Raw genomic sequence first — 19,917 nt, 5'->3', positions numbered from 1 at the left:
ACTTAGTCATTGTGCACGTATTTTGTATTTATTGAATTTTATTTACTAATATCTGATTAAGAATGCTTCCATCTATATTCATGAGATATTGATCAATGTTTTCTTTTTTGTACTGTGTCTGGTTTTAGTATCAGCACAATAGTATTGTTATAAGTGAGTTGGGAAGTACTCTCTCTTATTTTCTGGAGGGGATTATGCATACTGGTGTTCTTCGAACATTTGATAGAACTCTTGAGGGAAACTATCTATTGAGAAATGCCTATTTCTGGAAAGTTTTAAAAATTACAAATTCGAGTTCCTAAATATAGAGGTAATAAAATTATCTGTTTCTTACTGGGTGAACTGCAGTTAGTTTGTACTGTTTAAAAAAATTGTACATTGCATCTCTGTTGTTAAATTTATATGTGTAGAGTTGTTCATAGCATGATTTCAGAAGTGTTTCCTTCTTTTCTATTCTCTGGAAGAGTTTGCGTAAAATTGTTGTTAAATTTTCTTAATAATCTGGGCCCAGAGATGTCTGTTTGGGAAACTTTTAAATTGCACATTCAATTTAATAATTTTAGGACGATTTAAGCTATCTGTTTCATCTTGGCTGAGTTTTGGTAGTTAGAGTTTCCCAGGAATTGGTGATTTCTTCTAAGTTGTTTCATTTATAAGTATAAAGTTGTTAGCAGTATTTCCTTGTTATACTGGAATCATTTTGTATAACAATATACTTGTTATACAGAATCATTTGTAATTTCGTTTGTTTTATTCCTGATATTGGTGATTTGTGTCTTCTCTTTTTATCTTTGTCAAATTGCTTAGAGGTTTGTCATTTTCACTAATTTTTCCCTGAAGAATCATTCTTCTCCATTAATTTTCTCTATTGTTTTTCTGCTTTCAATTTCATTAACTTCTGTTTTATATTTATTTTTTATTTACTTTTGCTTGCTTTTGATATATTTTGCCTTGCTTTTTCCTATTTCATGAGATTTCAATTTAAGTTCAACTTAGATTTTTGATTTGAGATCTTTCCATTTCATTACAAGGATTTGGGGCTATAAGTTTCCCTCTCAATACTACTTAAGCTCAATCTCCAACATTTTGATATGTTGTCTTTTAATTTTCATTCAGTTTTACTGCTTTTAAAAATTTCTTATGGACCCCTTCTTTGATTCATGGATTATATAAAAGTGTGTTATTTAATTTCCAAGTGTTTGGGAATTTTCCTTTTATCTTTCCATTATTTGTTTCTAGTCTTATTTTATCATGGTAACAGAATGCACTCTGTATGACTCAATTATTTTACATTTGGTAAGATTTGTTTTATGACCCAACATTCTTAATAACATTATATGGGCACTTTAAAAGAATGTGCATTTTGGCTGGGAATGGTGGTTTACACCTGTAGTCCCAGCACTTTGAGAGGCCGAGGCAGATCTTTTGAGGTCAGGAGTTCAAGACCAGCCTGGCCAACATGGTGAAACCCATTTCTATTAAAAATACAAAAATTAGCCGGGTGTGGTGCACTGCACGAGATCGCACCACTGCACTCCAGCCTGGGTGATGGAGTGAGAGACTGTCTCAAAAACAAACAAACAAAACCAAAATAAACAAACAAAAAGAATGTGCATTTTGCTATTCCTAGATGATGTCCTATAAATGTCAATTAAATCCTTTCAGTTGATGGTGATGTTGAGTTCCTGAGACGGAGGTGTTTAGGCTCTCAACTACAATTCGTTTATTTCTCCTTTCAGCTCTATTAGTTGAAGCTCTGGCATTTGATGCATGTAAATTTAGAATTGCTGTATATTCTTGGTAGATTGATGTAATGTCCATCTTTTTAACGTTCTTTTCTCTGACATCTACTTTAATGTATCCACTTTTGCTCTCAAAAAATGTATGTCTGTATGATATATGTTTTTCATCTTTTTTACTATGAACCGACCTATGGTGTTTGCATTAAGGGAGTTTATATGTAGACAGCATATATTTGGGTTGTGTCTTTTTAAAATCTGTGTGCCAACCTGTTTGCTTTTATTGGTGTATTTAGGGCATTCGAGTTTAAAACAATTATTGATATGGTAGGGCTTAGGTCTGACTTTTTATTATTTCTCTTCTGTTTGTTCTCTTTTTATTTTTTCATTTTCTCTTCTTTATTTCTTACTTTTCTGTGTGGTACTTGAACCTTTTATTAGAATTCCATTTTAATTTCTTCACAATGTTTTTGAGTATATTACTTTGTATAGCTTTTTGCTTGTTCTATATTACCATGTACATACATAACTTATCACAGCTTACTGGTGTTGACATTTGATCACTTTGAGTAATGTGTAGATCTTACTTCCACACAGGCCCTTTACCCTCCCTAGTTTTAAAATATAAATTGTCGCTGGGCACGGTGGCTCACGCCTGTAATCCCAGCACTTTGGGAGGCCAAGGTGGGTGGATCACGAGGTCAAGAGATTGAGACCATCCTGGCCAACATGGTGAAACCCCGTCTCTACTAAAAATACAAAAATTAACTGGGTGTCGTGCCGTGTGCCTGTAATCTCAGCTACTTGGGAGGCTGAGGCAGGAGAATTGCTTAAACTTGGGAGGTGGAGGTTGCACTGAGCGGAGATGGTGCCAGTGCCCACCAGCCTGGCAACAGAGTGAGACTTTGTCTCAAAAATAATAATAAATAAATAAAAATTAAAAAAATAAATATAAATTGTCTTAAGTATTCCTTGCACATATAATGAACACCACATCAGATGGTGTTATAAGTTTCGCTTCAGCCATAAAATATTACTAAAGTAACTCATTAATTGATAGTCTACTATATTTCTATTTTTTACCCTTTCCTTTGTTCTTTTTCTTTCTAAAATCTTCAGCCCTCTTTTGTTATCATTTTCTTTCTGTTTGGGGAGTTTCACTTAGTCAGTAACAAATTTTCTTAGTTTTTCTCTGTGTGAGAATTTCCTGTTCATTCATCAAGGATAGTTTGTCCACATGTAGAATTGACAGTTGAGAGGTTTTTTCTTTCAGCATGTGAAGACTGTTGTATTACTTCTTTCTGGCCTCCGTAGTTTCAGATGAGAAATCTGATGTCATATGAATTGCTGTTCTTTTATAAGTTATGTATTATTTCTCTTTGATTGTTTTTAACTCTTTGGTTTTTAGAAATTGATTATGATGTGTCTTTGTATAGTTTTGGTTTATCATATTTAGGTTTTTCTCAGCTTTTAAAATCTTTAGGCTTCTGTATTTTATTAAATTTGGGAAGTTTTTTGGTCTCATACTCCTTAGTCCTATCCTTGGGGAGTTCAATAATATGAATGGTAGACCTTGGGTTTTTTTTCTTTTTTGAGACAGAGACTCGCTCTGTCGCCCGGGCTGGAGTGCAGTGGCCGCATCTCAGCTCACTGCAAGCTCTGCCTCCTGGGTTTACGCTGCCTCAGCCTCTCGAGTAGCTGGGACTACAGGCGCCCGCCTAGTTTTTTGTATTTTTTTTTAGTAGAGACGGGGTTTCACCGTAAACCATGTTAGCCAGGATGGTCTCGATCTCCTGACCTGTGATCTGCCCGTCTCGGCCTCCCAAAGTCCTGGGATTACAGGCTTGAGCCATCGCGCCCGGCCGACCTTGGTTTTAAAGTCTGTTTTCTCTCTGCTGTTCATACTGAATAAATTCTATTGGTTTATCTTCAAGTTCACTGAGTGTGTCATCCATCATCACTACTCTACTAATAAATTCTAGTACTTTAAAAACATTTTGGTTTTTATATTTTTCAGTTTGTAATTTTTATTTGGTTCTTTTTTATAACTTCTTTGCTGAAATTTCATATTTGTTTTGAGATAATTTATAACTGATTGTTAAAACATTTTTATGATGGCTGGTTTAAAATCCTTGTCCGATAATTCCAACTTCTAATTCATCTCTGTATTTGTATCAGTTAATTGTCTTTTCTCATTGAAGTTGTGTTCTATCGGTTTTTGGTATGATATGTGATTTTTGATTGCATCCTGGACATTTTGTTTATTATGTTAGGAGACCGTCATCTGATTGAAATCTTCTGTTTTAGCAGGCAGTCACCCTGTTTAAGTTTGGTATGTACATTGTGGCCTGCTATTGGCTCTAGTTTCATATCAGTTTAGTTTTCAAAATGCTTGCAATGCTTTTCTGGTCTGACTCATTCTTCTGGCACTTCTGGGGGCCCCTTTCAATCTCTGTTGGTGCTGCCCTGGAGAGATGGAAGGCGCCTCTCTGGGTTGCCTTGTATTGCTGGCTCACCTTCTGTTACTGGGGTACAGAAGCTCAGGAGCTGCTGGTCCTTGGCCTCCTTATGCAACTGGGCAGAGGGCAGGGCAATGCAGGGTGCTACTGATGCTGGCCTTGCAGGTGAAGTGGCCTACTGGTTCCCTGGTTCTGAGCAGAAGTTGGGGGTTCCCATCAGGACTCTCTTAGGCTTCCCCTTTCCAAGGTGTTTTGTTTTGTTTTTTGCTAGTAAGAGCAGGCTATAAATGCTTTTTAATCTATGCCTGTTGGGGTCAGAATTGCAGGCCTGTCATGGCTGACCCCTTAGGACACCTAGGGAACCTTGACTCTTAAAATCCCTAGTTAGTTCACTTTCTCCTTTTCAGGGTTTAGAGTTCTTCTTCTTCCTTTTAATATCATTGTCTGTTTTATAATTTGCGGGGTTATTTAGTTGCATTTAGAGGAGATAGTAGAGAAAAGTATATACTATCTTGTTCCAGATCCCAAAAGCTTAAATGGATTTTGAAATTAGATCAGTTTTTCACACTTGGTGATGAAGTGCAAATATTGCTGCGACAACTACAGTTTGAACTAAATATATATATTTATTTGTTGACAAAATGAGTTTATCACACTGTAAGTGTTAAGTGCTGTTTTATCTTTTAAGTTGAATTTATTAAGAAACATGATCAAATCTGTAGCAAAAGCTAATTTCCAAAACCATTCAGTGTTTGATGATAGTGGTCAAGGGTGTTTCTACCGATGACTGAAAACACAAAAACCATTCCTAGCTCGGGCCATACTCCAACAGGCAGAGGCCTTCGTCTGCCTATTTCTGCTCTGCAACAACTTTTTCCAGTGCTATGCTGGTAAATATTTAACAGTTAGGTCTCTGGGGAAGAGAAGCCCTGGTTGGTAGGGCTTACTGGTTTCTGTGGTGGAAATACTCCCACCAGGGCTGATCTCAAGCTGCCGACACAACGTCACTGACTGAGGGGTTGTGAGAGGTTGTGCACCATTGGCTGTCTCAAGCAGCTGCAGGCAGGCTGCAGCACACCATGGCCTGTGAAGACCTTAGGAGGCTCTGTAAGGAAACTTCACCTTCTATGCCACACACATTGAATTGCTGCAGTGGGCATCATATTTGGTTAATTGTTCACCTGGAGCTCCCCTACCTTTTAAAAACATGCATACATACGGAAACGTTGCTTTCTGCACGATTTCATTCTAATGGAACAGAACAGGGGAAAAAATAAAAGAGATTTTTACTTTTCTGCACTGGCCCGAAAAACTGGTTCAATCAATCCCACTCTTTTCTTTATAAGCAAATGTTTACTTTTGGAATGACAAGCCCTGCACCCTGTGTAGTAGTTAATACCATTCATTAAATGATGTTTTTTTACGTTATTTGCAGAGGCATTAGCCTGGCTTGGGTTTCTGATTCTTGTTTTAAATATCTTTGTGGTGGCATTTGTTAATATATCAGTGATAAAGCAATGCGCTCCTTTCCAAGTTAAAGCTGTGTAGTCAGCTGTTTGCTTCCTTGCCTGTGAATAGACACTGTACCACCACATGGCCCGCTGGGACATTCTCTCGTGGAAGATGTTTCTATAACTGGCTCTCTGCAAATACTTCCCCATTCCTGAACTTTCCTGCCTCTGCCCTGTGGCCCATCACCTGCACCCCTCTCTGGTACTGGCCACTGTATCCAGTATCCCAGAGGATAGGCCAAGTGGGGTATTGGACGCTTCCTGTGCCTTCCTGCCCAAATCAAACTTACCTCTCTGGTGTCTCAGACCACTGAGGCCTCCATGGCAGAGAAAGTATCCAGGACCAAGGGCCAAGGACAAAGGGCTCTCTGCCTGCAAGGTAACTGTATGATTTAAAAGAGAACCTCTGATCTTGGTGGTTTATCTTGGAGTGGCAGAATGTCTGGGACTTGACAGGTTAGTGACACAGCTCCTTCCATCAGAGTTCTCAAAGCAACTGGGACTTCAGTTGCCCACAAGGCTGATCTGAAGCTTGGCGCAAACGATTCAGTAAAGTGAAGGTGTCTTCCTTCGCCTCGCTGAAAACTGCCTGCCTCATGGGACCAAAACAGAGCTTGGTCCTAGAAACAAGGAGGTTGCCTCTTACCCCCAGGCTGCCGCTCACCCAGGATGCTGCCAGCTGTTCCATGTCATCTTTTTATTTTGGGGAATGGGGCAGAACCCCACCTGTGGGACAAGGATTTACAAGCTGTCTACTCAACCCCTTTGTTATCCTCTCCAAAATGCTGAGAGGCTCTCTTTGGTGTAGGTGGGGAGAGGGTGGTGGGCATGGCAGGGAGGCCCGGGAGTCCTCACACGGGTGGCTGCCAATGATGCACCATCCCACCCTTAGCTATGGCCCTGGGGGGCTGGTGATTGACATGTATAATTGGAGGGTCCTTTATTGTTCTTGAGGGTGTATTGCCCAGAGGGAATCTTCCAGAGAGAAGTGCCACACTCCTTGGGAAGGATCAGTGATTTAGTTCCTAATGATGTTAGTTCATCCTGTTCTTTTCAGAAGAACATGGGCCAGAGGGAAGGGGAAGAAGGGCACAGAGGGGATGGGATGCCTGGGTCAAGTGCTGCTCAGAGCTGGCAGAGGACAGACAGAAAAGCTCTGGTTGGCTCATCGCGTGGCTTCTGGCAAGCCTCTGGAGGAGCAAAAAGCTATTTCAGCAATAACTTCACTAGAGGACTACTGGATGGAGAGCACGTTCACTAGGAGGATGGTAGCTGTACCTCCACTCAGTGGACCCTTGTTTCAAAGGATACAGCTTTCATTTAATTGAAACAGATCCTTGACTCAATAGAATCACAGCTTCTTTCTCTAGCATTTACTACACTAAAGTTTCAAATAGCAGAAAGGTAGAATGAGATTTAATGGAAAAAGAAAGAGAAATTTGCTTTCTGAGAGGCGTGCAATCACCAGTATTTTCAGCACCTTCTATGGTTTCTTTCATATAGCTGTGTGTGGAGATTTCTTATTCAGAACAATGATTCTGAGGCAGGATCCTAATTTATCAAGGGAAAGCTGAATCATACTCAGAGTACTGTGCTTAGGAAAGAGAGCTGACTTTTATGAGAGCCTCCTTTGAGGTGGGAGCTTTGCCTGAAGTTCTCATTTAATCTTCACTATCTCAGTCAGCTCAGGCTGCCATAGCAAAATACCATGAACTGCGTGACTTACACAACAGACATTTATTTCTCAGAGTTTCTGAGTCTCAGAAGTCCAACCAAGATCAAGATGCCGACAGATGTGGTGTCTGGCAGGGGGCTCTTCCTGCCTCGTGGCCACCTTCTTGCTGGGTCCTCCTATGGCAGAAAGCAAGCGAGCTCTGGTCTCTCTTGGTATGAGGCCACCAGCCTCTCCCTATCAGGACTCCACCCTGATGACCTCATTTAACTTTCATTACTTCCTAAAAGCCCTGTCTCCAAATATAGCTGCACAGACGGGGTCAAGGCTTCAATATTCGAATTTTGGGGATACGATTCAGTCCTTAGCACTCACCTTGGAGGTAAACTGTATTTTAAAAAAAAGTTGCAGAAGAGGAAACCAGGGCCCAGAGAGATGAAGCAGTGTGCTCAGCCTCCCATCACAAAGCGGCGGCTGGGTTGGCTCTGGCCAGAGCACATTCTCTCAGGGCACCCTGCTGTACCCAGAGGAGACGGGGCTGCTTCCTGAGGATGGGCACAGTGAGGGCTGCCTTCAGGATGTCACTCACTTTGCTCTAACAAAAGCTGGAACTAGCCTGAATGCCCCTACGCTTAATAGAGGGCAGGCACAATTTTCTTCTCCTCAACGGAGTTTGGTGAGTTGAAAGGCAAAATTCTGAAAACACTAGTAGTTCTCTTTGAAAAACAATGCCCGATTGTGGGTTCCATCCATTACTAAGGTAGGTCCTTAGAAGGAGAGGTGCTAAGATGCTCACCACATATCCCATATCTTAGTCCGTTTGTGCGGCTATTATAAAGTACCCGAGACTGGGTAACATATAAAGAAGAGAAATGTATTTCACACCCTAGTTCTAGAGGCTGGGAAGTCCATGAGCCAAGTATGAGCTTTGGTGTTTGGTGAGAGCAGCTTTCTGCTCCAGGATGACCCCTTGCTGCTGTGTCCTCACAGCATGGAAAGGGTGGAAGAGCAGGAGGCGACTTCTCTTTGAAGACTCTTTTATAAGGATACTAGTCCCATTCATGACAATGCAGCCCTTATAACTGAATTACCTCCCCAAAGCCCCTACCTCCTAATACTACCATCATGGGGGATAAGTTTCAACATGAATTTCTGAGGGGACACACATTCAAACCCTAGCACTGCACAATAAGAAATTTCCACTTAAATGGATGTAAATGGTCTCAAAGGAAAGCATGCAGTTTCTTTAGCATTAGCATTTATGGAGTAGTTTTATTTATAGTTTTAATTTTTGAGACGGGGTTTTTCTCTGTAGCCCAGGTTTAACTGCAGTGGTATGATCACTGCTCACGGCAGCCACAAACTCCTGGGCTCAAGTGATCCTCCCAAGTATCTGGGACCACTAGTTGTACCACTACACTGGGCTAATTAAAAAATTTTTTTTTGTAGAGGCATAGTCTTACCATGTTGCCCAGGCTTATCTAGAACTCCTGGCCTCAAGTGATCCTCCTGCCTCGGCCTCCCAAAGTGCTGGGATTAACAGGTGTGAGCCACCACACCCAGCCTGGAGTTATTTTCTAAAAACATATAATCCTCTCATGAATTCTGAGAGGTGATTAATATCTCCATTTTCCTGAGAGAAAGCAGAGGCTCCCCCAGGTGAATGATGTGAACAGTCGTAAGAATTAAGGATGGAGCCAGGGTGTCAACTCAGGTCGCCAACTGGAAGGTGCTTACCTGTACTGTGTTATTCTCCAGCCTCTCAGGGTGTCAGGGGTGTCAGAGTGCAGCTGTCAAAACATCACCCACGCTGATTCTGCCTTTACTTTTAGTCATTTGTTTACTTCCCTCATTAAGCGTCTATGAAGCACCTCCGGTGTGTAGTGCTGTTCTGGGCGCCGGAGATAAGGGAGTGAGTAGAATGGCACTGTTGCCTGATCTCAGGTGTGATTTCCTTCCAGGAGGCAGGCATGGCAGGGGCCTGGTCACGTGAGCCTTCGAAGCAGGCCCAGTGTGCCTATTTTCCCTATTTTATTTGATTTTATCTTATTCATTTCATACATTTTAGGACAAATGCCCAAAACCAGGCTGCTTGAGTAGATAGTGCCGCAGAAGAAGGAAATTATAAAGACTGAGTGGCCATACATTTGCAGGATTTGCTGCTGTAATCAAAAAAATGTAGCTAATCTGACACACATTTTAGGATGTACATAGTCATTATTGTGCAGCATGGTAATCAGGCCTGAGTGATCAGCAGTTAACCAGAATCACTATAATCAGTGGCTTTTACAATCATCTTCCAAATGTTTTTCCTTATCTCATTAGGTCTCTAGCACTCAGATCTGGTGTCACCCTAGCTTTGCTGGTACAATGTGTGGCTCACACATGGACATGCGGTATGAAAAGGCCCAGCCCTTCATCTCTGCTCTTTCAGCTGGGTCTTCCCGGGCCTCGTGAACCTGCTCTGGCCCCTCCTCCACCTCCCCCTGTACCCCATGATTCCCCACGACCTTGGCCTCATCCCAAGGTCGATGCTGCAGGAAAGAGAGGCATCTGGGACTGTAGATCTAGTACCACTCTCTCCATCTTTGGGAGAGTCCTGGGCAGGGACTGGGGTGAGAGGAGTGCCACTCCAGCTTCCTTGGCTCTCAGATCCAGGCACACAGAAATCTTGAAGTGATTTTAGGTGTAAGGAGGATTTTCCAAAAATCCTCCCCTCAAACCAGACATTCCTTTAACAAGACACAAAGCTTCCATTTAATGATTAGAGATAAAAATCTGAAGACGCAAATGCCTGGAGAATTACCACACTGGCTGGAAAGGGGTCGAGTTCCAGGATAAATACATTGCTTTGATTTAGAGAGGAGGAGGAGTTAGGAAGCAGAAGGCCCCGGGAGACAGGAGAGGGCAGGGGACGTGCCTCTGAGGAGGGAAGGAGGAGGATGCAACTTGGAGGCCCTGAGATCAATGTCCCCGCTCTGCCTCAGGTGCCTGCCTCTCTGGATCTGTTCTAGGATGATGAGAGTTTTTGGGGAAATGTCTGTTTTTTGGGTCCTGTGATGGCGGTCACCTCCATCCTGAGACCACTGTGACAAGGGATTCTTCAGGGAAAAAGATGATGTGCATCATTAAAGTGAGGCTAGCTTGGTCAGGCATTGCATTTCAGGGTAATTCTTGGATGCTGGGGGTGGAGTCAGAGGCATAAGGCTAAAGGTTGAATCACTTTAAGCCACCCACATAGAACAATCCTTGCCAGAGGTAGACCCCTCCAGCCCTCCAACCTGCTGGATGGGTGTGGGTTGGGGCAGCTTCTCTGGTGGTGGCTCTGCAAGCCCAGGACACCAGGGCACCAGCCTGGGCCATCCACATCCCTGTGGAGCCTGAGGGAAGCCGGCACCCAGACCACGGCCACCCTGGGCAACCTGCCCTTGGATTTGCTAGGAATGTGGGAGTGATGAGAACCAAACTGTAAGTTTCTAAGGAACCTGGAGAAGCAAACCCAGAGGCCCCCGGTTCGCTTTCCTCTAATCAGGGCCCTATCTGTGTAACAGAGTTACTGACTTCAGGATTAGGCTGATTACTGTGGGTGGCTACACACCCAAAAAGAAACGAAAGACAGATGGCTCACTGGGAGTCAGAGTTCTTTCTCACACAATATTTAATGTCAAAGAAAGTAAAGACAAAAAGAAAAAAAAAAAGTAGGATCCACATTCATCTGGCGTTGCACATTCTCTCGTCATGATTGTTTTGGTTTCCTGGATTTCACTGGGAGGATGTTCTTATTTGGGACAGGACGCTAAATGCTGTCATTGAAGACACATTTCACTACAAAGTGCTGTTCCTGAGCACAAAGAAAAACACTGGTCTCTCTAACAAGCTGAAGTTCTCAGAGCCGTTGAACCCAGCTTCTCCCACCGTGTAGAACAGCATGCGCTTCTTATAAAATTGTGCCCATTATCAAGTTTATAAATTAGCAAATAAATATCACATTCATTTATGTATCATGTGAATACATACATCAAATATTTTATATCTGAGAAGGAGCTTTTCTCCATTAGAAAAAGGGTGGAGGCTGGTCTACATGCCAGGGCTTTCAGTCTGTAGTCGAGAATTCCATTCGTGGCCCAGATCCTGACTGCAGGCTACTGGCTGGCCTCTTCCAGGCCTCTTTCTCCATCGGTGGAGGGAGCAGCAGTCACTTGTGCAGTGGTAGGGGCCTGCCAATCATCTTGTGCATGTTCCTTCATACTGCTCTTGAGTTAGGCCATATGTAGATTTAGGATCTGTAGGGGGAGTGGGCCTGTGTGGTCTGAGAAAGCCCCATCTCACCTCAACTGTACACACTCAGTTACTTACCAGTTCTCAGAGTCAGGCCTATTGGTAAGGATAACAACATTGCTTGATGTGAATTTGATTAGCTGGGCCTGTGGACGATTCATAAATGAACATGTCTCTACACTTTCCATCAGCTTGCACATCTCCCCATCAGTCTCACCTGCAAACCGTTGCCATGGTGTTTCTTCCCAGCCTTGTCACCACAAGTGGGACCCTCTCTCCCATTGCTGCAGGCTTCCTCGGCCCTCCACCAGTCTACACCATCAACTCACATCTCAAGGGAAATGGTAACGCTTCTATTTAGCACTCACAACTTAAACCACTTACTGTTCCAAATGCTTCTCAAATATTCACTCATTCCATGTGCACACAAACTCTGCAATGAGGATGCCATTATCGTCCTCTTTTTGCAGATAAGAGGAACCCTGAGAGCTCCACCGTTTTCCGCAGGCCCCACTACTCATCAGAATCACAGAGCAAAGCTGCATACCTGAGTGCCAGACGCCAGCCCCTCTCCACCGGCACTGCATTGAGGGTGAGCTTCTTAACAGGTGGTGCAAACATGAATGCTGTCCGCCTGCGGGTCCCAGCTATACCTCAGAGCAATCTGGGAGCCTTTATAAATAAGAATGTCTCAAGTCCACACTCGATTTGGTAGATCAGGGAGTCTCTTCAAAATGCCTTCAGTGCTTTGAAGGTGAAGCCAGGTTTGGGGACCCTATCTCATGCAGCATAATCCTGCCTGCACCCAAGGCATGTGGTGAATGTTCACTGAGAGAAATGCACAGTGTGTGTGTACATGTGCGTGTGTACACATGTGGTTTGTGTGCATGTGTGCCCTCTGTGTATGCATGTGCTGTGCGTATACACATGTGCTATGTATATGTGTGCCGTGTATGTGTGTGGTGTGTGTATGCATGCCATTTGTGTATGCATGTGCTGTGTATACACACGGGTGCTGTATGCGTGCAGTGTGTGTATAGGTGCAGTGTGTGTATACATACATGCATGTGGGCCTGTGACTCACTCAGCAGAGGAAGGCTGACCACCAGTGGCCTCAGATGGATACGAGTTTGTGGGTATGGAAGACAAGCCACAGAGGTGTGACAGCTGTCACTGGCTGGTCTTAACAGATATGGAAAAGTTGACATGTAACTCCTGAATTTTAGAAAAACTTAATTTAAATCAAAACTAACTAATCAAAACATCTAAGTGGAAGACAAATTTCTTCCAAAGCTCATGCTTTCAATCTTGTGGCTTTCTTAGTTATGGCACTCCACCTGCAGGTGAGAATGTGACAGGCTGAGGTGGACTCCTACCCCCACGACCACGGTGACATCCACACCCCAGAGGCACCAGGCCGGCGGAGCCCCAGAGGGAGGCCTCAGAACCAGCAGGTCAGCTGCGTCACTGCTGTGTCAAATCAGGATTCAAACACTTTTAATCGGTGCACTGCTTTGCTGGTGGCCCCGGTACGTGCTCTGTCTGGCCTCTTAGCAGGACTGGCCCTCCCCAGGGAGTGAGGGACTCCACTGCTTGCCCACATCCACACCCCCTGCCAGAACCGAGGAAGGGCATTTTAATATAAATTCCTGCTCCCTGAAAGCTTCCAAAGCTCACATCGTTTTCTCTCACATCAGAGCAAAAAAACTGCAAGTGAAAAATCCCAGCGTAGCAACTGTAAGGGATTAATTTCCCCTCTCTTTTGGCCTTCCCACCTCCTCTAAGGGTTAAGAATGTGGAGGAAGAATCTCTAGACTTGGTGTCTGTGCTTGGTGGGAACTATTAAATTACGGCGGGATGTTTCTGATTAGAGCGAAAGCAGTGCCTGTGCGCGGCCCCGAGAGCCACATGTGCCCGGCCGGCTGCCCCAGCCCCACACTTGTTCGTGGGGCCCCTCCGTGGCACCGACGCCGTGTGGGTTTTTTATGTTGAGCGCAAGGATGGGAACTCGTGCTGGCAAGGGAGAAGGAAACAGGCAATAAAACGGAGAGCTGAGCGGCTTACTGGAGCCAGGACGCTGGGGTCGGCTTAATTGCTCTGAAATGAAAAAGATTCGGGGGTTTTCGTGAAATCCCATAGGCACACTTGCCAAGCCTCAAATATTAGGTTGAATTACAGTTTCTAATCCCTCCCCTCCCCTAGTCCTGTGCCTTATTTCTCCTGGAGGTTTTGTCCCCAGCTTCGGGGCCTGAGAGGGGAGAGGTTGACAGGAGCGGGTCTGGGCTCCACTGTGAGCACAGAAACACCGGCGCCGAGGCACTCTCGGGACCCCCCGGGGCTGCGGGGCCCTGCGTGGACAGCCCCAGGCCCGGAGCTGCAGAAACACCTAGACCCCGTACCTCCTGGAACCACGCGTCCATGTGCACAGACATTCCTGGGGGCAGGCTCCTGTCCTTTAACAGAGTCTCAAAGGAGTCTTCAAAAACAAAAAGTTTACAAGCACTGATAGGGAAAACAGAAGGATGATAACACAGAGAGGGACTTTCCCGGGAGAGCACGGCTTCCAGGGACTGAGAAAGTATGGGCAGGTGGGCGGGGCGGGGCGCCATCCAGGCAGGGCTGGAGTCCCCAGACCCCCCAGCCGTGGGAAGCACCTCCCCCATTCACGCCGGGCAGGACACCGGTCAGGCTGGGGAGGCCGCTCAAGGGCCGGCCGGGGAGTACGAGACTCGACTCGGGGGCCTGCGGCAGGAGCCAAGCATCGTCGCAGGGCAACCAGCAGAACTGAGAGGGAGGCGCGGGGGCGAAGGCTGGAGGGAGCCACGTTGAGGGCAGGAGCCCAGAGCCCCCTAGGGCAGCGCCGATCTGCCCGCCGCGTCCCGCCGAGCTGGGGCTCCCTCCGTGGCCTGCGCCGTCAGGGTCGCCAAGCCGCCCGGAATGGCTCAGGCTTCCAAAAGGAGCAAGCGCCAAAAAGAACTTTGCCCGCCGAGTGATGCAGATGATGAAACTTTCCAAAATGACGCTGAGAGCTGAGTATGTTCCTTTCTACTTAGGATGGGAAAAATCCAGTAAGTTACAGTTTTCAATAAATCTCTCAGAAGAGTGATAGGAAAATGGTGAGAATATGGACGACATGGTGTGAAGTCAAGGAAGTTTTGGAGGCCGTCCATTTTCATATATAACCAAAATGAAGCAGGTCCGTGTTTAAGCTGTCACGTTATCCTCAGCACCAATGAAGAGGTGCTGGTGGGTCTTTTCTTTCTCTCTCTTTCTTTCTTTCTTTCTTTCTTTCTTTCTTTCTTTCTTTCTTTCTTTTTCTTTCTTTCTTTCTCCTTCCTTCCTTCCTTCCTTCTCTCTCTCTCTCTTTCTTTCTTTCTTTCTTTCTTTCTTTCTTTCTTTCTTTCTTTCTTTCTTTCTTTCTTTCTTTCTTTCTTCCTTTCTTCCTTTCTTCCTTTCTTCCTTTCTTCCTTTCCTTCTTCCTCCCTCCTCCTCCTCCTCCACCTCCTCCTCCTGCTCCTCCTCCTCCTCCCCCCTGAGCTAGGCTCTCACTCTGTGGTTCAGACTGGAGTGCAGTGGCATGAACAAGGCTCTCACTGCACCCTTGAACTCCCAGGATCAAGTGATCCTCTGTCCTCCCCTTCCCCAGTAGCTGGGCCTACAGGCACATGCCACCAAGCCCTGCTAATTTGTAAATTTTTGTTGCCATGTTGCCCAGGCTGGTCTCAAACACCTGAACTCAAGTGGTCCTCCCACGCTGACCTCTGAAAGTGCTGGGATTGGAGGTGTGAAGCACCTCTCCTTGGCCAGTGCTGGATTTTCTGGTTCTTGGTTTACAGAGCAGGTGACTGAGGGTGAGCTGAATTCGGAGACTTGCTCATCCCTCATACTCACACCTGTGACGGAGCTCACAGTGTCTTCCCTGACAGGACATTTATTTGCATTGCTTTTAGGCGGGGGGTCTGTGACCCTGTCTCAGGCACACCTGCCTGAGCCAGGGTCGTGATTCCAGTCTCCTCACCTCCTGATTCTTCTTGCCTTCCTGAGGGCCTGCCTGGCTTCCTGTCTGTCTGTGTGCAATTGTATGTACAGGTCCTCTCTAATGACCCTGTGTGGGCTTTCTGTGGCTTAGGTGGTGGGTGTAGGGTGTGCTGTTGTGAGAGTAGGCTGCTTTAGAAGGAACAGTGCCAGGCATTCAGGATGCCCTGTCCCCCGAGGAATAGCAAGGGCCCACCTACCCCATCAGGAAGCACCTCTGTGGCTGACAGACGGAAGCTGGAATCTTGAGGCACACGATCTTCATGGTTGTGTAGGGGCCATCAGTTTCCAAGTACCCGGTGGTCTACCGTGAGAACAGCAGTGGGTCCTCAGGGCAAGAAGAAGCCAATGGGACATAGAGAAGCAGGGAAGGCAAGTGGGACGGTGGGGTGCAGAAGGAATTCGGTTTCCTGAGCCCTTGGAGGAGTGAACCATCTACCCCAATAGCCTCTGCCCAGACCACTGTGTGGCATGGGGAAGCAACTTTCCACATAGCTTCCTCTGGGAGAAGCAGGTTTGTAGGCTGCTCTTCAGAAGAACAGCATCCACTGGGGGGCTCTGTGGGCCTCAACCTCATCACTGTCCACCTGGTGACAAGGGCTTACTGCTCCTCCCTCTACAGCTGGGTGGAGGGAAGAAACAGAGAAATCAAACCCACTCTTGCAGACACACCTGGGCTGATCCACAAGTGTCATTTTATTGCAGCCTCATAAAAACATTCCCAGATGCTATTATTACTCTCATTTTTTTTTTTGAGACAGAGTTTCACTTTTGGTGCCCAAGGTGGAGTGCAATGGCGCCATCTCAGCTCACTGCAACCTCTGCCTCCCAGGTTCAAGCAATTGTCTTGCCTCAGCCTCCTGAGTAGCTGGGATTACAGGCACACGCCACCACGCCCGGCTAACTTTTTGTATTTGTAGTACAAACGGGGTTTCACCATGTTAGCCAGGCTGGTCTTGAACTCCTGACCTCAGGTGATCCGCCTTCGTCAGTCTCCTAAAGTGCTGGGATTACATGCGTGAGCCACCGCGCCCGGCCTCTCATTCTTTTAAATGAGGAAATGGAAGTCCAGAAATACATTAGTTAACAGTAGCTGTTGTAAAAAATAAACCACTAAATGTATAAAGATTTAAAAATGACAGGCAGGGCACAGTGGCTCATGCCTGTAATCCCAGCACTTTGGGAGGCTGAGGCAGGTGGATCACGAGGTCAAGAGATTGGAGACCATCCTGGCCAACATGGTGAAACTCCGTCTCTACTAAAAATACAAAAAATAGCTGGGCATGGTGGTGCATGCCTATAGTCCCAGCTACTCTGGAAGCTGAGAATTGCTTGAACCCGGGAGGTGGAGGTTGCAGCGAGCTGAGATCGCGCCACTGCACTCCAGCCTGGCGACAGAGAGAGACTGTCTCAAAAAAAAAAAAAAAAAATATATATATATATATATATGTATGTATATATGTGTATACATACACACACATACACATATATATAAAACAAATGTTTATTTCTCATTCATTTAAATTTCAATGGAAATCTCAATGGGTGTTCATTCTCAACTCTCCTCCAGGGCACAGCTCAGGGATGTGGTTCTATGCTCAGGACTTGTCATTTTCCATAAATTTGCCGTGCTTTGTCCCCCTGGTGAAGTTGATTTAAATTTGGTGAGAATGGCATTTTAGAATTAGAGCGAACCATAGCAACAAATGGTCCAAGTCACGTATTTTATTGAATAAGAAACTGAGACTTAAAGAGATTGAGAAATTAACCAAAATCTCAAAATTAGGTAATATAAAAAGTAGGTCATGCATTTGGTTTTACAGACGCATACAGATAAGGCTTTTTTCCTCCTCAATAAATTAAAAAACAAAGTACAGATTAAACTCAGCTCCCAAGTGCAGACATAAAGTGTGGGGTTCAAAGTTCTTCTACAAACCTTGGTTTGAATATTTTGGCAAGGAAAAAAGAAATGCATGTGGCTCTGGTAGCAATGTCTTTTGAGGAGTAACATTAGGCTTCTTTTGCAGCCCCCCCACTTAAATGTCCATCTTTCTTTCAAAATATTTGTTCCTCTTTATTGGCTTACAGTGCGTTCCCAATAGGTGGCAAGTGAGGTTTCCTGATTAACCATCAAAGGGGTGAGCTTGATTATATCTTATTTTTGGTATTTCCCATATTCCCAATAAACATGTAGTGTGAGGTTAGGACAGGAAGCAAGGAAACAGACGGTCTGCAGACCTTCATAGGGCTCTTGAGTGTGGCAGGTGGGACCCTACTTGTAGGATTAGGATGCAAAGGGCTGACTATAAGAGAAGAGGAAAGGAGAACAATGGAGAAAGGTGAGTCAAGATAGTTGTAGTGCAGATAGCACATGTAGGGAGGGGAGGAAGGCGTGATGGCTATATTTCATCTTTTGATTCACTTCTCTCTGAAGCTGAAGAATGAAATCAACTCTCTCCTTAGGAGATGAAAATCCAGCTTCACCATCTCCATTGCAGAATGTCTGCTTGTCTCACTAAGTGGACTTCCATATGTGGTGTGGATGACATGGACTGCACAGGGCTAGGGCCTGACCATAACAAAGGTCAGATTCTAATCTTCAAGCATCATATTTATCTTTTCACCACACCCTTATCTTCCATTTCCTTCCACCAAATAAAGGGTAAAAGAAAGAACAACAACAAGAAAAACTGTCAACAGCAATGGGGTGTGATCTGCAATAAAGCCCTGAAAACCTTCATTTGCTGATATCAATGCATTCAGGACAAAAACCATCACTGCTCCTTCCTGATTGGCCTTGAGATCAGGCAGGCAGCCCTGACGAAACCCGAACTAGTGGGGTTGGGAGACACACACAACATGTTGAGAAGATTGTTATCAAAATGCAACGTATGGGTGGCCCCTTTCTCTTTTGGTTCTAGGCACTTCAGGAGCCGCGGCTTAAGGTGCAGACATGGCCAAGTCCAAGACCCACACCACACACAACCAGTTCTAAAAATGGCACAGAAATGATATCTAGAAACCCTGATCACAAAGATACAAATCTCTTAAGGGGGTGGACCCCAAGTTCCTGAGGAACATACGCTTTGCCAAGCACAAGAAGGGCCTAAAGAAGATGCAGGCCAACAGTGCCAAGGCCGTGAGTGTAGGTGCCGAGGCTATCAAGGACCTCGTAAAGCCCAAGGAGGTTAAGCCTGAGATCCCAATGGGTGTCAGTCGCAAGCTCAATCAACTTGCCTACATTGCCCACTCCAAGCTTGGGAAGTGTGGTTATGCCCGCATGGCCAAGGGGCTCAGGCTGTGCTGGCCAAAGACCAAGACCAAGGATCAAACCAAGGCCCAAACCAAGGCCCAGGCTGCAGCTCCAGCTTCAGTTCCAGCTCAGGCTCTCAAAGGTGCCCAGGCCCCTACAAAGCCTTCAGAGTAGATATCTCTGTCTGCCAACGTGAGGACAGGACTGGTGCTACCCCCGCCCCCACCCGGGCTGCCATCTGCATGGGGCTGGGGTCCTCTTGTGCTATTTGTGCAAATAAACCTGAGCCAGGAAAAAAAAAAAGACAACATGTGTTGTATGCTTATTTTATTTGTACATACAATAAGTCGAGGTTTGCATAATGATTGTTTAAAGTGAGATAAAAAAATTGTAAAAAAAAAATAAGTCATTGGTTTTGGACAATATGTTTCATTCCTGTTTAGTTGTTTGTAGTTGCCAAATCTACAAAAGTGCAAAACTTTAAAAAACCCTGGTTAAAATCTCTTGGAAAACATACAATCTTCCAGAAATTCCTCTGAGTTTTCCTTTAAGTTCGACAACAAATGGAAAGAAGTTGATTTGTTGTCCTTCAACCCACGGTAACAAAGGTGGAGGTGTAAGTTTGTAGTTTGAAGAATTTCATTCTTATCAATTGTGTCGAGCAAAGTTGAAATAAATTACATTAATTTTATGTAAATTAGTTTCCTGAGCTCTTTTAAAGTCTTGAGTGATTTTTTTTTTTTTGTATTTTGTACTTTTTTTCCTTTTGTTTCTCTCATTTTCTCAGTTTTCTTTTCTTTTTTTTTTTTAATTATACTTTAAGTTCTGGGATACAGGCTGGGCGTGGTGGCTCATGCCTGTAATCCCAGCACTTTGGGAGGCTGAGGTGGGTGGATCACGAGGTCAGGAGATCGAGACCATCCTGGCTAACACCTTGAAACTCTGTCTCTACTAAAAATACAAAAAATTA

General features: G+C 44.8%; 1 pseudogene; it reads left to right on the top strand.

Moving 5' to 3' along the window:
* Positions 1-14,570: 14,570 nt before the first annotated feature.
* Positions 14,571-19,651, top strand: LOC105495684 (large ribosomal subunit protein eL29 pseudogene; annotated as a pseudogene).
* Positions 19,652-19,917: the final 266 nt, after the last annotated feature.

This window comes from Macaca nemestrina, chromosome 8, assembly GCF_043159975.1.
Source record: "Macaca nemestrina isolate mMacNem1 chromosome 8, mMacNem.hap1, whole genome shotgun sequence".
In the NCBI taxonomy this organism is placed as follows: domain Eukaryota; kingdom Metazoa; phylum Chordata; class Mammalia; order Primates; family Cercopithecidae; genus Macaca; species Macaca nemestrina.
The sequence above is the reverse complement of the archived record's forward strand: the minus strand, read 5'-3'. Positions and strand labels throughout refer to the sequence as shown.